At 47.5% G+C, this 13,519-nt stretch overlaps 1 protein-coding gene across 2 annotated transcripts in view; it reads left to right on the forward strand.

The window, feature by feature from the left end:
* Positions 1-5,210: 5,210 nt before the first annotated feature.
* The window catches only part of ZNF488 (zinc finger protein 488), a 32,524-nt gene continuing 24,215 nt past the window's right edge, over positions 5,211-13,519 (forward strand). For both annotated transcript variants that reach the window (XM_073354887.1, XM_073354888.1), the window contains exon 1: positions 5,211-5,383. The gene's annotated coding sequence lies outside the window, so the exon portion shown is untranslated. The remainder of the gene's footprint in view (positions 5,384-13,519) is intronic.

Here is a 13,519-nt window from a genome sequence, read left to right on the forward strand (position 1 = left end):
TAGACAATGTGCTCGGTATAAACCATGCCCGTCGGAAGTTGAATGCACTGCGTGTGTTAACCACTTTTGCTGCCCTGGCCATTTCAGCCCCAATGGTTAACTTAGATCATGGAGATGGAAATAAAAGCAACCCACATCCTATATGTTGACACACACACAAAATGAACAAGTGACTTCAGGACAGTGAGAATCCCCTCCCACTAGGCGTCCTTTCCAAGGGAAATGTCTCTTTCCCGGGCTGCTGCAGACGTGTCCGAGGCGCAAATGTGCCAAGGGCAGATCAGAAACAGATTTCCACCCCTCTGTATGCTTTGAAATCCATCCAGTAAATTGCCTTTTAAAATCAAAGCCAAATGTTCATCGCTTCGGATCCCTTTGGTGCGCGACAAAGATCTGGTACCTGTCAGTGTTGCAGGTATAATTACCCCACACCGCGCTTTTCAACCTGGAATAAACCGGAGTAGGCATCGCGTATCTTTTGACGTTTAAGTGGCTCGTGCACATTCATCATGTTTCTTACCAGTTCTGCAGGGTATCACTTTTTCATTCCGGCTCCCTCATAAACAATCGATTGCATTGCTCCTGTATAGACACGGGATACACGTGCAGAGAGACAGTAAACAGAACACCCCAGCGACTATCTATTAATGCCCCTTGGGACCCTGCAGCGCAACAGTGGGGCATACTTGAAGGCCTGTATAAAATTGGGGATAGTGTAATAATCATGCAACTATAATTATTGATCTGAGAATCAAGAACAGTCTGAATTAAAAGTCTGTTACCCCTCACCCCACCCCCCTTTGCTGTGTCCAGATATTACAGAACTACTCGGCAATGATTTCTTCATACTCTAAATACCAATGTGTGTCAGGGTTAGGGGAGACAGCACAGTGGTTAGGGGAGATTTTGACTTAATTCTTGCTCCACTCCAGCTCTGCAGAGCTTATATTTTTGTTTCACATTTTGATATTTCCAGGGTTCACGTTCTGACTATAAAATCAGCATCAGCATAGAGAGATGACCGGTTCATTGCTTCATGCCCTGTGCAAACTTGACAACTCCTCTGACTGGTGGGTAGGTGAGATGGCGTCTAACCCCTTTGTCTAATCAAACTGGGCGCGCGGCGGGTAGCAGGGGCGGGAGGGGACAGGGCGTGGGGTGGGGAGCTGCACGATTGAAAATGACAAGAACGCCTATATTCATTTGCTCATGCATTGCTCAAAATAAAACCAAACCAACTGCATCCAATCCCATCAGCTGATCTGACACTAACCTCTCTAGATCCTGTTTCCATCAGGGAATCGACACAAATAATCTTAGCACATGTTCTTGTAATGGTTCCAGCGCCCAAATGAAAAGGGTGGGGTTTTGGGGTGTTTTTTTGAATGAGTTCCCTGTCTATTATTAACCTATTTGCATGCAATTTGAGAAATATAAACAAACAGCTCCAACAATGTGAATTTGCTGATCTCATTTATCGGCCGCATACATCCAATTACAGAAAACGTGTCCAAAGAGAGATTAAAAGGCCGCAGCACCAGATAAACCCATCCCTTGACTGGTGATGAGCCGCTGGAATAATAGCTGGATGCAATGTTTGGACCCGTTACCAGATTATCTATCTTCCTTTCTGCATGATCGGAATTCTTATAGAAAGTTAAAATCCCTGCTCTATCCTCTCTTTAATCCCTTCAGTATATTTCGCGTAGTGTAGGTTTTGTTGGTATAAAATTACTCTCGAATTACTGCGAAAATCCCTCCTTTCAAAAGCATTACAAAGCTGACATTTCCTTTCTCAATACAAGCCAATATTTAGATTACATGGACGTTAATCAAATAACCCGGGTTATTTCATTTGTCAACATGTTCACAAGAATTTTCTACCAGGCGTTAAAGGCATTTATAGGGAACGACATCTTTCAAAAGCAATGTTGCTAGCCCAGATTTAGGGAATATTTGATCATGACAAGACAGCTGATGGTTTTATTTTACATACCAGCTGTTTCAGAAGTCGTTTGATACCCCCAAACAGATCCATAATTTCTTTCCTGCGAGTGCCTCCTGTGAAGCAAAGATTATTTTAATGTCAAACATTTTTTACCATCAGACCAGACGTGGCCAGAATCCCTAGCCTAGCCCTGTAAATCAGAGCACTCAGTCAGAGATTGGGGCGCCTGCTTTACAGAACATTTTTAAGAAAGCCCCAAAGGAAACCTCTTTTCCAAGTCCCATCCAGAGGAATTGAGCAGCGTGTCTAGTAGCACCAAGTATCTCACCAGAGTTAACTATTTAATAAACACCTGCTTTCTAACCCCCTTAATCTTCTGCAGACTGGAAGAGAGTGGGGTGAAATTAACAAAATCACCTCCACTAATCTCCCCACCAAAAAAAAGAAAAGAAAAAAAAAGAAAGAAAAGAAAAAGAATCACATTGATTTTAAGATAAAATTTTGCCATAAGTCACTAAATTAAGTTTTTGAAAGAGAAGGCGCAGTAGTCATCTTGAGGATGTCAATGAAAGACAGAGCTATTTTATTGTATTTAGTTCGCTCCAGCCCTTGTCAACCAACCGCTACAAATGGGCCTCTTGTGATCATTTAAGCGGCAGTATTTATTAAATTTCTCCTTCAGACGCTGTCGGTACTGTTCTCTATTGCTGTAAAAAGACTTGTTGTTTGCCATAAATGACTGTATTTCGTCTTGTGAGATAAAGATTTCCTCATCAGAAGTGCATTCCAACTCCTCAAGGAGTTCCACTAAGCTCTTGGCACCTTTTCCAGAATCAGGACCAGGTGTGTGCCTAGGACCCAGTCTAACCAGTGCAGGCCTGGGAACGGCAATGGCACCAGGGGACATGTGACAGCACAAGCCAGAGCTGCTCTGGAAGGCTGGCTGTGCTGACCTCCTGTAATATACAAAGGCTACCCCTGAGGGCATTCTGCACCCCAAATAAATAAATACATAAAATAAAAACAATTCTGTATACAATATTTTGAAATTCTGCAAATTTTGTTTGTCAAATAAATGTGGAGGCTCCAGCATGACACTGGGGAGCACAGGCCACTGGCTGCACAGAGGTGGGAGATCACTGTGCAGCTCCCCCTGGGACACGGCCTCAGCGGTGAGGCTGCACCCAACCCTGACACAGCACAAGGACTGGGCTTGCCCTAGAAACACCCCAAGGCTCTGCCCCTCTGTTCCAGGTGCACCAGGTGTGGGCAGGCAGGCTCAGCAAGGCAGGAACCAAGCGTGGAGGGATCCAGGTGTGGCTTGAGAGGGTTCTGTGTGGGGCAATCTGGGTGTGGGCTCAGTGGGGGATCCGGGTGTGGAGGGATATGGATGCACAGGGGCTTGTTGTAGGGTTCTGGGTGCAGTGGTAATGGGACTCTGCAGGGGGTCCAAATTAAGGTGGTTGGGGCTCAGTGGGGGGGGTCTTGGGGGGAGATAGAGCTCAGCAGGGGGCATGGGTGTGGGGGGCTCAGTGTGGGATCCAGATGCAGCTGGTTGGGGCTTGGTGGAGTGGGGCTCCAGGTGCAGGTGGCTCGTTTGGGGTGGTCCAGGTGCAGGGGGGAGTGGGGCTCATCGGAGGGGGGTCTGAGTGCAGGGGGGTGGGGCTTGGTGGGAGGGTCTGGGTATGAGGGAGTGTGGAGACACAGGGGTTGGGTTGATGTGGGAGCAGCTCCCTGTGCAGGGATCCCTCCCCCTGCAGTTGAGGAGCTATGGGTGCAGGAAGCGGGGTGGGAGTTTGCAGAGCTTCCTTCCGCTGAGGGAGAAATTTGGGATGAGTCTGACCAGGCCCTGGATGCTGTGCAAGGGAAGAGGCAGTCCCCTCCTCCCCAGCCCAGCCGGGACTAGCAGCTGAGCACGGTGCAGGGTCGAGCCACCGGCTGGGTCTTCCCCAGTCCCACCTCCTGCATCATAGTGATTTACCTCTTTGCCAGCTGCCCTGGGCCCCGAAACATACTGCTGGGAAGGGTAACAAGACTGCTCTTGTGGTTTCCCTTTGGTTCCATTTCAGAATGTCATTTTTCTGCAGGGAAGCAAAGAAATCTGCAAGGGACATAAATTCTGTGCATGCACAGCGGTGCAGAATTCCCCCAGGCTCTTGGGGTAGAGTTTCTTTGAAGAAGGGGGGGCCGGCAGGGGAGTTAGTTCCTGGGGGGAGAGGTGGGGCTCCATGGGGTGTCTCTTGGGAGAAGAAGGGGTGACTTGAGAGAAGGCATTTCTGGTGAGAAGGCTGCAGTGTTCCTGGGGAGGGGTGTATGGGGGAGAAATCCCTAGCTCGTGGGAGTGTTTCTGGGGCAGGGATTCCCAGTGGGGTGTGGTGTTGGGGAGGGCGAGTCCCAGGATGCCAGGGGGATCAGGCCAGGAAGGCACTGGGAGGATCTCCTTGCTTATCAAACTCCTTGAGACGATAATAGTGCCAGGCTACCAACTGCAGCGATCACTCGCTGGGAAGCATCTGTCTGCCCCGGTGACCCTGTGTCTGTCCGGAGACTGTAGAGGGGACCTCGCCTCCCGCACAAAGACAATCAGAGACGGCCCGGGGGGGGATTGAGGCGGGGAGGAGCTGTGATTGGTGAGAGTGGATTCGGGGGGCGAGGGCGGGATGCAGTGGGAGTGGAGAGGGGGCGCACGAGAGGGGCACAGGTGGTGATGGGGAGCACAGTGACTGGGTCTTGGGGATGGGGGGCAACGCGGCAGGACGGGGCTGGGAGCACGGCAGACACAGAGCATAGGGAGGGGGAAGATGGAAACCACAGATGGGGGTAGGAAGAGATTTAGGGAAGCAGGAGATGGGACCTGTGGGTGTGGCATGGGGGGGGCGGGATGGAGATGGGAGGGGGATGTGCCCTGGAGGTGGGGACCAGGGGGAGGGTGGGCGATGTGCTGGGGGAAGGAGGGGGGAACAAGGGGGAAGCTGGGGTGTGTGCCGGGGGGGCTGTGCTGTGTGTGTGTGCAGGGGAGTGGAGTGTAGGGGGCGGATGCAGTGAAGGGAGGGGGGAAAGGGGTGTGCCGTAGGGGGGCGGGTGCAGGGGACTTGTGGGTGGATCTGTGCCGTGGGGGGCGGGTCCAAGGCGGGCGGGGGAGCAGGTGGTGTGCGGTAGTGTGGGCGGGTGCGGGAGAGAGGGGCTGGGACCAGGGCGGGCGCAGGGCCGGGGCTGTCACGCCGCTGAGTTCCGCCAGCCCGGCGCAGGGCGAGCGAGGGGCAGGCACCGCAGGCTGCAGCCGCCGCCCGGAGCTGGCTCTGGCCCCTCGCCCGGCGGCCCCGCTCCGCCCAGCTCCCCCGGGCGCTTTCCGCTCCGGCTGGGACTGCAGCCGGGATGCGCTGCTGAGTGGCAGCCTCGCCTGCCCGCTCCCCCTCGGAACGGCGGCGGCAGCTGGTAAGCGAGCGGCCGGAGGGAGCGGGCGCTGCGCGGCGCTCCGGGCTCCCCGCGGGGCATGGCAGCGTGTGTCCGCGCCTGGCGGGGGCCGGGGCCGGGGCCCTTCCCGCCCTCCCCCCGCTGGCAGTGCCCCATGGGATGGGCGGGTGCGGAGCAGCTGCTCAGCCAGCAGGCGGGCGGGCGGCAGGGATCAGCCCCCGGAGCCGGCTGGGACACCTGGGAAAGTTGATCGCTCTGGCCTGGGGCTGGCCTCGCTCGCTGCCGGCGCTGGAGAGGGCAGCTGGCTGGGGCTCGCAGGGCTGGAGGCGGCAGCCCGGCTGAGCCGCCAGAGCAGCAGGGAGTCTAGGGTGAACTCCCCCCGCACCTGGGACTGCGGGATCAGGAGGGGTTTGGTGGTGCCCCTTCCTCGAGGGACTGACCCTGGTCTTCCAGGAGGGTTGGGAAGGGCTATGGGCAGCGTGTGAACGAGCCCTGCCTCCCTGCACAGAGCAGGGGTGGGGAAGGTCCAGAGAGCTGCTCTTCTGAAGCATTCCTGCACTCAGACTTTTCCCTTCGCTTGGCCTTTCCTTGGAACTGCCCGTTTAACTCAAGCCAAGGAAAGTGATGGGGGTGGGGAAGAACTTCCTGCACCTCAGATAAGATCTCAACAGGGGCAGATGTGTGGGACTCGTGGGGAGCAGGGAAAATGATCAGAGAAGGACGATCAAATTAGCTTACCTCCCGAACACTTGGGAGTGTTTTTCCGAGCTTCGTGTTTCTTTTATAGCACATCTCTCTGTGCAAACAGGATCTCCTCTCTCCTCTGGCAGGGCAGAAAGAAGGCACTTTGTGAAGGTTACCCCACAAAAACAACCTGTCTTAATTCCCTCCCCCCATGAATCTTTAACCAATTCTCACCCCCCCCCCCCCAGGCTGTTTTCTAGTGGAGCCGTTTAAATAATCATTTCCCCCTTTTTTTTTTCTTGTCACCCTTACAACCACAATAGCTCATCAAAACACTATCTGGCGACTATCACAATAGGATCATGGTTTAGACACTTTTATCTAGGGACTAATTGCCATTTAGTATTGGTGAACTTTCTTTGGCATAGACCTCTTTCTTCCTATTGACCTCTAAATCTGATTCAATCCATTTAGCAAAAATCTCCTGGCCAAATAAATAAGAATCTGTTTCCATTGTCAATTAACCCCCCCACCCCATTAAATCTGCCAGTCCTTCCATGGAAGAGTTTACTTGGTAGAAAACAGTCTAGTATGGGTGTGTGAAACGTTTGAATAATGTCTTCTGTTATCAAACACCTGCTGCTTGAAACGGATGTCAATAGACATTTGATAGAGGGAATTTACAGCTGTTTCTTAGGGTCTCAGTTGTCCAGAAAAAATCAGTTACAATTGTAGTTAATGCAGTATTTGAATGTGAGCCATCACTCAGGAAATATCCCTTGTGTTCAGTCTTTTTTCACAAAAATTTCTAAATATGGTGCTTGACAGCTTTGGTCACCATTTAATAAAGATAATTGGTACCACAGAAGGCGAGAGTGGGAGAGAGATTTTTCTCTAGGCAATACGAAGACTGTAAGAGTAATATTGAGATTTTTTTGGGTCAGTCATTTATGTGTGCAAGTAAATCAAATAAAAAACTGGATCATAAAGAGAAAATAGATTGGCTTTAGGTGACTTATGGTATTTCAATACAATTCATATGTGTTGCAAAATGGAACCAAAATCCTATAGAAAAAGAGGATTGAGCATTATTACCATTACATGAATGCAAAGTCAAAATATACTCTATTCTGCTAATTGAATGTGATTATTTTAACAAGCGAATAGGAAAACAAATTAATTTTTAAAGAAAACGGCTAGCTAAAATCTTAGCATATTATGTGTAGTTTTTTTAATGTTTGTAATGATACTTTTGTTAATACAAGTACAATTATGTCCCCATGACACTGTGATATACTGCTTATTTTAGAAGTTATTTAGAATATCATGAGGGAAAAAGCAAATAGTGTATCATAAGTTATTTTAAGTCCTATTCATAGCTTCTTGCAAATAAATCTTTCATAGGAAAATAAAAGTTGCTCATCATAGTAATTTAAACTCAGTATTTATCTTGTTCACCAAATCTTCACATTACATAGTAGTATTCACCTCAACCATCACTTCAGTATTAGGCACCTAAAAGTGAATGATGTTTCCTTTCAGATATCCCCCATCATAACGAGAAAATGAGAATAATTTATAATATTCAAAGTATATATGTATGCCAAGGATGTAATAGCTACGTATGGAACTTTCAGAAAGGAACAGACACACAGCCAACCCAATATTAATCCTGGTATCTTTAGTAGCTCTTGGTTATTACAAATATTGTTCAACCAAAATGTGGTTTAAAAATCTTGTAAACCGGTAGGATGAAAGTCCTTTTAACGTCAAAAAAAAAAAAAAGAGATGATTATAAATTGGATTATAATTGCATTAATAGTGAAAGGAAATGATTTGTGAACATTTTCACCAGTTACAAATTTTGGTTGAATCTGACTTTGTTAGCACCTTTTTTGGTCATTTCTTTCTCTGAATATTCATGAAACTGATTTTTGTTTGTGCGGATGTTTGTGTGCATCTAGCTATTCATAGACTCCAAGGCTAGAAGGAACCATTGTGATTCTAGTCTGACATCTTGTATAAGACAGGCCAGAGAAGATCCCCAAAATAATTCCTAGAACAGACTAGATCTTTTAGAAAAACACTCAATCTTGATTTAAAAATTGTCAGCGATAATCCTGCACCACCCTTGGTAAATTGTTCCAATGGTTAATTAATCTCACTATTAAAAATTTATATCTTCATTCCAGGCTTAGTTTGTCTAGTGAGTGAACGTACATAACTGTAAGAACAAGGATCTTGGTCTTGGAAGCACTCACCTTGTCCGCTTGTGTGGTTGTGTTTGTGTGGGAGCAGGAGAACGAGAAAGTCAGTGATCTTTTTCATGCAAACAACTGAACAATCCCTCAGCATGAGCAGCAGTGAGAGGGGGAGTAGGGTGGGTGGTGGCAGGATGCGCAAACAGCAGACAGATCCTTTGCCCGAAGGCACTCTGCACTTGTTCCTGGTACTACCCAGATATATGGGCCAGTTAGATAGAGGAGAGTCAATGTTGAGGAAAATCACTCTGTGGAATCATGCAGATAGTCCTGGGACCATACAGTCATCTGCCTGAAGCACGCAAGCTACACACGATGGTGGTGCATAGTAGTGAATTCACTCTGTGCAGCTGGCAATTATACAAAGTGGCTTGTGTTGCTGAATGCAGCTTTCCAAACCATGCTGGCCAGAGCTCTGGGACTGTCAATTAAGTGACTCAAGGGACTGTCTGTAACTTTCTCTCTCCCTCCCTCCCCTCTCTCTGCCAGGGAATAAATCAAGGCTATAGCTTTCTCTCTCCCTCAGCCAGAGAACTCGGCAATTTAAAAAGCTAAGGTCCATGTATTTGGCCAGATATATATATATTTTCATGTAAAAGGGGACAGAAAAGATTTAAAATGCTAATAGACAGTTCTTAGACCTGCTGTTTCCCCTCCTTGAGTGATCCAGCACCCCAAAGATGCAGTCAGGCAGTTGTATTCATAGAGGTCGGGTTATCCGAGCTTAACAGGGTAACCAGAAACCAGACCACGCAACTGAGGTGGCCAGGCACACAGCTCAAATATTGAATTTCAGATACTCTGGACTACTTGCTTTGAATAGTTTGCAAACCACCAGAGACTAAATATGTGCACAAAAAGCCTTCGTCCCTCACTTAGAAATAACAAACCAATTCATAAAATTCAAGATATGTTAATAGACAATTCATGGAGGGCATGGGGACGGCACAAAGCCAATGTGAAATCCCAGTTAAGCTCTATTTTGAGGTCTTCGGTTGTGTATAGGCCTTGGAATGGAAAGGGCCAAACCCAGTGGATAAATTGTTCCCATATAATAGTTCAGTCAGCTCTAGCAGTCGTGTGTGGTCGGGGAAGAGACAACCTTTCGGTACGATGTGCTGGGTTAGTGAATTCACTCTTTAAAAAGGCTGACCCTCTTTTTAAGTTTCTACCTGGGGTTTTCGAAGCAACCAGAGGAAGTTAGGTGCCCAATTCCATTTGAAAGCCAATGGGAGTTGGGTGCCTTGGTCCTTAGGCTCTTTTCAAATCCCAGCCTTTTGAATTTATGGGCACGGCTCACTATTTATACAGCATCACAGGCAGTTCACCCAGCCGCATGTCAGTGCTGAGTCTCAGAAATGTCACTTCTGGGCTTCAGTGGGGGAGTTGCCCGGCTCGGATTCAGCAGATGAAATTGCTCCCTTGCGGTGGTCCACAAGATCACCTCCCTACTCTGATCCAGGGTGGCGGTCCCCGCACCGTTTTCTGGGGAGATTCCACTTCACTGTGGGTCACTGTGCTGCGTATCTAGCTGAGATCTGCTGGTTCATCCTAATCCAACTGACTGTATGGTGTGTACTGCGGCATACGGGGAATAGAGACTGACTAAAAAGTGTGGGGGGTCTACAATCCACAGTTGCTCCAGGGCTGGACGTTGATGACATCATAGCTCTAAAAAAGTCTGAACCCCGCCGAGGCTTGGAGGTGTTTGGATCTGGAATAAGAGATCCGGACTGGATCCCATCCCCTCCAAACAGGCCAATTTCTGTCTAGTCAGTTTCCATTCCCGAGGTTCTGAAGTGCAAACTGGGCCCCTACTCAAAGCCTTCCATGTCTCACCTGGCTGTGCTAGCCAGCTGCTACCTCTGCCTTTTTTAGGGAAGCTGCCAAATCAGTGGTAAGTGGCTGCAGCTGGGGAGACAGGAATAGTGGAGATCCCTTGGGAACAGCTACTCTTGTGAGCAGGGCTGGTTCAATCACATTTTTCTCCTCACCTGCCCCCAGGGGGAATTATCACATAGGCAAACTAGGGCTATGCCTAGGTCCCAAATGTGTGTGGGGAGAAGAAGGTGGGGGGTCTGGGACCCAACAAACAATATAGTCACCACAGCTGGGCTGGCCGTGCTGTGGATCTGCCAGGACTGTCTGCTCACCAGGGCACTTCTCACCATGATGGGGACACAAAAGAGGCCCACTGAAGTCAATGGAAAGACTTCAATTGACTCTAATGTGATTTGGGGCAGGCTGAAAGATTGGATTCTAAGGGTAGGATTAGGATTCACACCTGTGCAATGGGGTCAACAAAAACAGAGACAGCACTCAAACTGAGAGTTTTCCTCCTCCAATTTCAATGAAATTTTACACAACTGGATGGAAAAAAGAAATTTTGGGGAAAGCTTTCCACCCCCTCTTTTTTGTTGAAATTTCAGTAATCTTTGGTATTTTCTGACCAGTTCTAGGGATTTATAATTTCTTTAATACAGCCACTGCTCATCTGGGCCCTAATGCATGTTTCTTATAACTGGTTAATAGGCCACATTTCAGCAAAGCAATTTAAGCAACTTTAATAGGGTGACCAGATAGCAAATGTGAAAAATCGGGACAGGGGTGGGGGGTAATAGGAGCCTATATAAGAAAAAGACCCAAAAATTGGGACTGTCCCTATAAAATCAGGACATCTGGTCACCCTAAACTTTAAACATGTGATCACCACTGTTTGAACTTCAGCGTGACTACTCATGGGCTTCAAGTTAAGCATGTGCTTAAGTGCTTCCGTGATTTGGAGTGTTAATTTATTACAGTGACAAAGTAACCAGTTAGATCAATCAGTTCACCTTTACCCTTTTTGTCAGCTTTCCAAATCCTGGTCTTTTCACTATTATTGCCCTCTAAGAGTTTTATTAGTGGTTAGAGAATGGGGGTAGCCAACTGTTAACAGCCGCTAATAAAAACACAAAAATCAGGTGGCAGACTTTTTCATAGTTTTGTATAAATTCAAACACAAACTCTCAGAAACCTGTTCCTTTCTATTTTAAATTTATGTTTCCTCAAACCCCAATGTGAAGAGACAATTGTATTCATTTATATGGAGCAGAGACTGCCTGTTACATACTATATATACACAAAACCTAAGCTTAAAAAACATTATCAAGGTTACACAGCCAAGAACTCAAACATTAGGCAATATTCATTCTGGCACTTCCTATGCAACCTTAATTTGGAAAAAGTCCTACATAATCATGTAAATAAAGACTGCCTCATATTGCATCTGCACAAGGAGGCTGAATTAAGGTTACATATACAACTTTAATTCTGGCATTTGCTAACTTTTCAGCGTTTGACTTCTCAACCTTTAACATAGACTTGTTTGTGAGAGATGTAGGCTTTTAAAAAAGCAAACTTAAAAGACAGAATGTGGCATTATACTGACACTCACATGCATCATCAGCAAGGCTGAGACCTTTCAATCCACCACACAGATCTCTGCCAGATGAGCTAACAAAGGAATTGATAGGTTTTCATCCTTTATGTAGAGCAGCACTGGTGGAGGACAGAACACTTTGCCCGTAGGTTTCACTGATATTTGCTGACAGCAGAGGAATGGTGAGACTCAGGGCAGATCTACTCTACTGTTTAAGTCAATCTAAATTACATTGCTCAGGGTGTGAAAAAGCCCCTCCCTTTCCCGAGTGATGCAAGTTCTGTGCTGTCCACACCGGCGCTGTGCCAGTGGGAGATGCTCTCCTGCTGACATAGCTTCTCCTTCTCGCCAAGGTGGAGTAATCATGCCGATGGGAGAGCCCTGTCACATCAGCATAGTGCGTCTTCACCATACACGCTACTCCCTCTGACCCCACTGCAGATTTGGCTTTTGTCCCATCCACTTTCAAATCAGGCAGCTCCTTCCTCTGCGCTGCATGGGCCCAGCAGAAGGGTCATTAAGAGCGCGGGAGAGCCAGCCTCCCTGTTCTCTGTTCAGGTGCATGACCCTGGACCCAGCAAGGCCCCCAGCAGCCCAGAACTGCAACTGCAGCCCTCTGCTGGAGCATGCCCATTGCAGATGGAATCTTGGGGGAATTTAGCTACTAAAATCTAATAAGTCTACAGAGCATGTGCAAACTACATTTCCCCCCTCCCACCAGGCTTGTAACTTGGCCAAATTTGGGCAGACATTCACAGTGACAGCAAAAGGCCCAGCCCTGTCACAAATGTCACCTTCTGCCACATGTCTCAGATCCCTGCTCCAAAGCATAGGGATGCTAAAGCTTTTCAAAGAAAAAGTCACCGGAAGATTATAGCATGGGTGAAACAATGTATTTTTCCTTAGCTTCATTTTTGGCAACAACTGAACCATTTTGGCTGAAGTTATCCACAGCAATTCAGCCTGTGGTAGACACCTGGCATGGAAAACTTCAGCCCAAATGGTTAAAGTTTGAAAAAGTTATAAGCAACTGAAAACAGGGTCTGATAATGGGAAGCATTGAGCAAACTTAATAGGTGGTGCTATCAGCCCTCCCTGTAATAAATAAGTAAACTGCCTCTATTCTCTTTTTCATGATAAGTTCTATGAAAGCTGGAGGATGGGGGAACGCCTGTTAGGATTGCCTCTAGCTTGCTATTTCACTAAGCCCACAGATGAAATGCAGGAAGTCAGGCTGTTTCCAAGAGCTACTAGCGACATCTTAAGGTCAAACACTGGAAAGTCAGGGATCTGGAAAGTCAGGGCTGCACAGAAAATGAATTCACTGTTTTGTTTTTTCCCCTTTCTGGGTAGGGGGGAGAAAGTGTTTGCTCATCTCTCAGGGAACAACCTGAAAAATTCCCAGGCCACACCAAGATGCAAGAACTGGGAAATGTAGACATTTACAAGAGAGAGAGGAAATATCTGCACTAGTGTTCTGCCTTGGGAGAGGGGCTGGCTTACCTGGATTAGGATCTAAATTATGAGAGAAGTCAGGAAAATGATTATTTTAAAATGTTTCAGTGACAGGGCTATGTCTTAACACAGACAAATTGCTTATGGGCTTCATATGAAATCATCTCCCCTCCAGCTGAGCCTCGCATTAGAAAAAACATCAAGCAAAACCAAAAACCAGTAATTGTGAATTTGCTTTTGACCTGTGCAAAGGGCCGAAAATCGGGGAAGCAGTTGGCTTCCCAGCTCTAGGTTGGGTTTCAAATCTTCAATTCCATTCCCAGTTCTGCCACTGAC

Source organism: Lepidochelys kempii, chromosome 7, assembly GCF_965140265.1.
Source record: "Lepidochelys kempii isolate rLepKem1 chromosome 7, rLepKem1.hap2, whole genome shotgun sequence".
Classification (NCBI taxonomy): Eukaryota; Metazoa; Chordata; order Testudines; family Cheloniidae; genus Lepidochelys; species Lepidochelys kempii.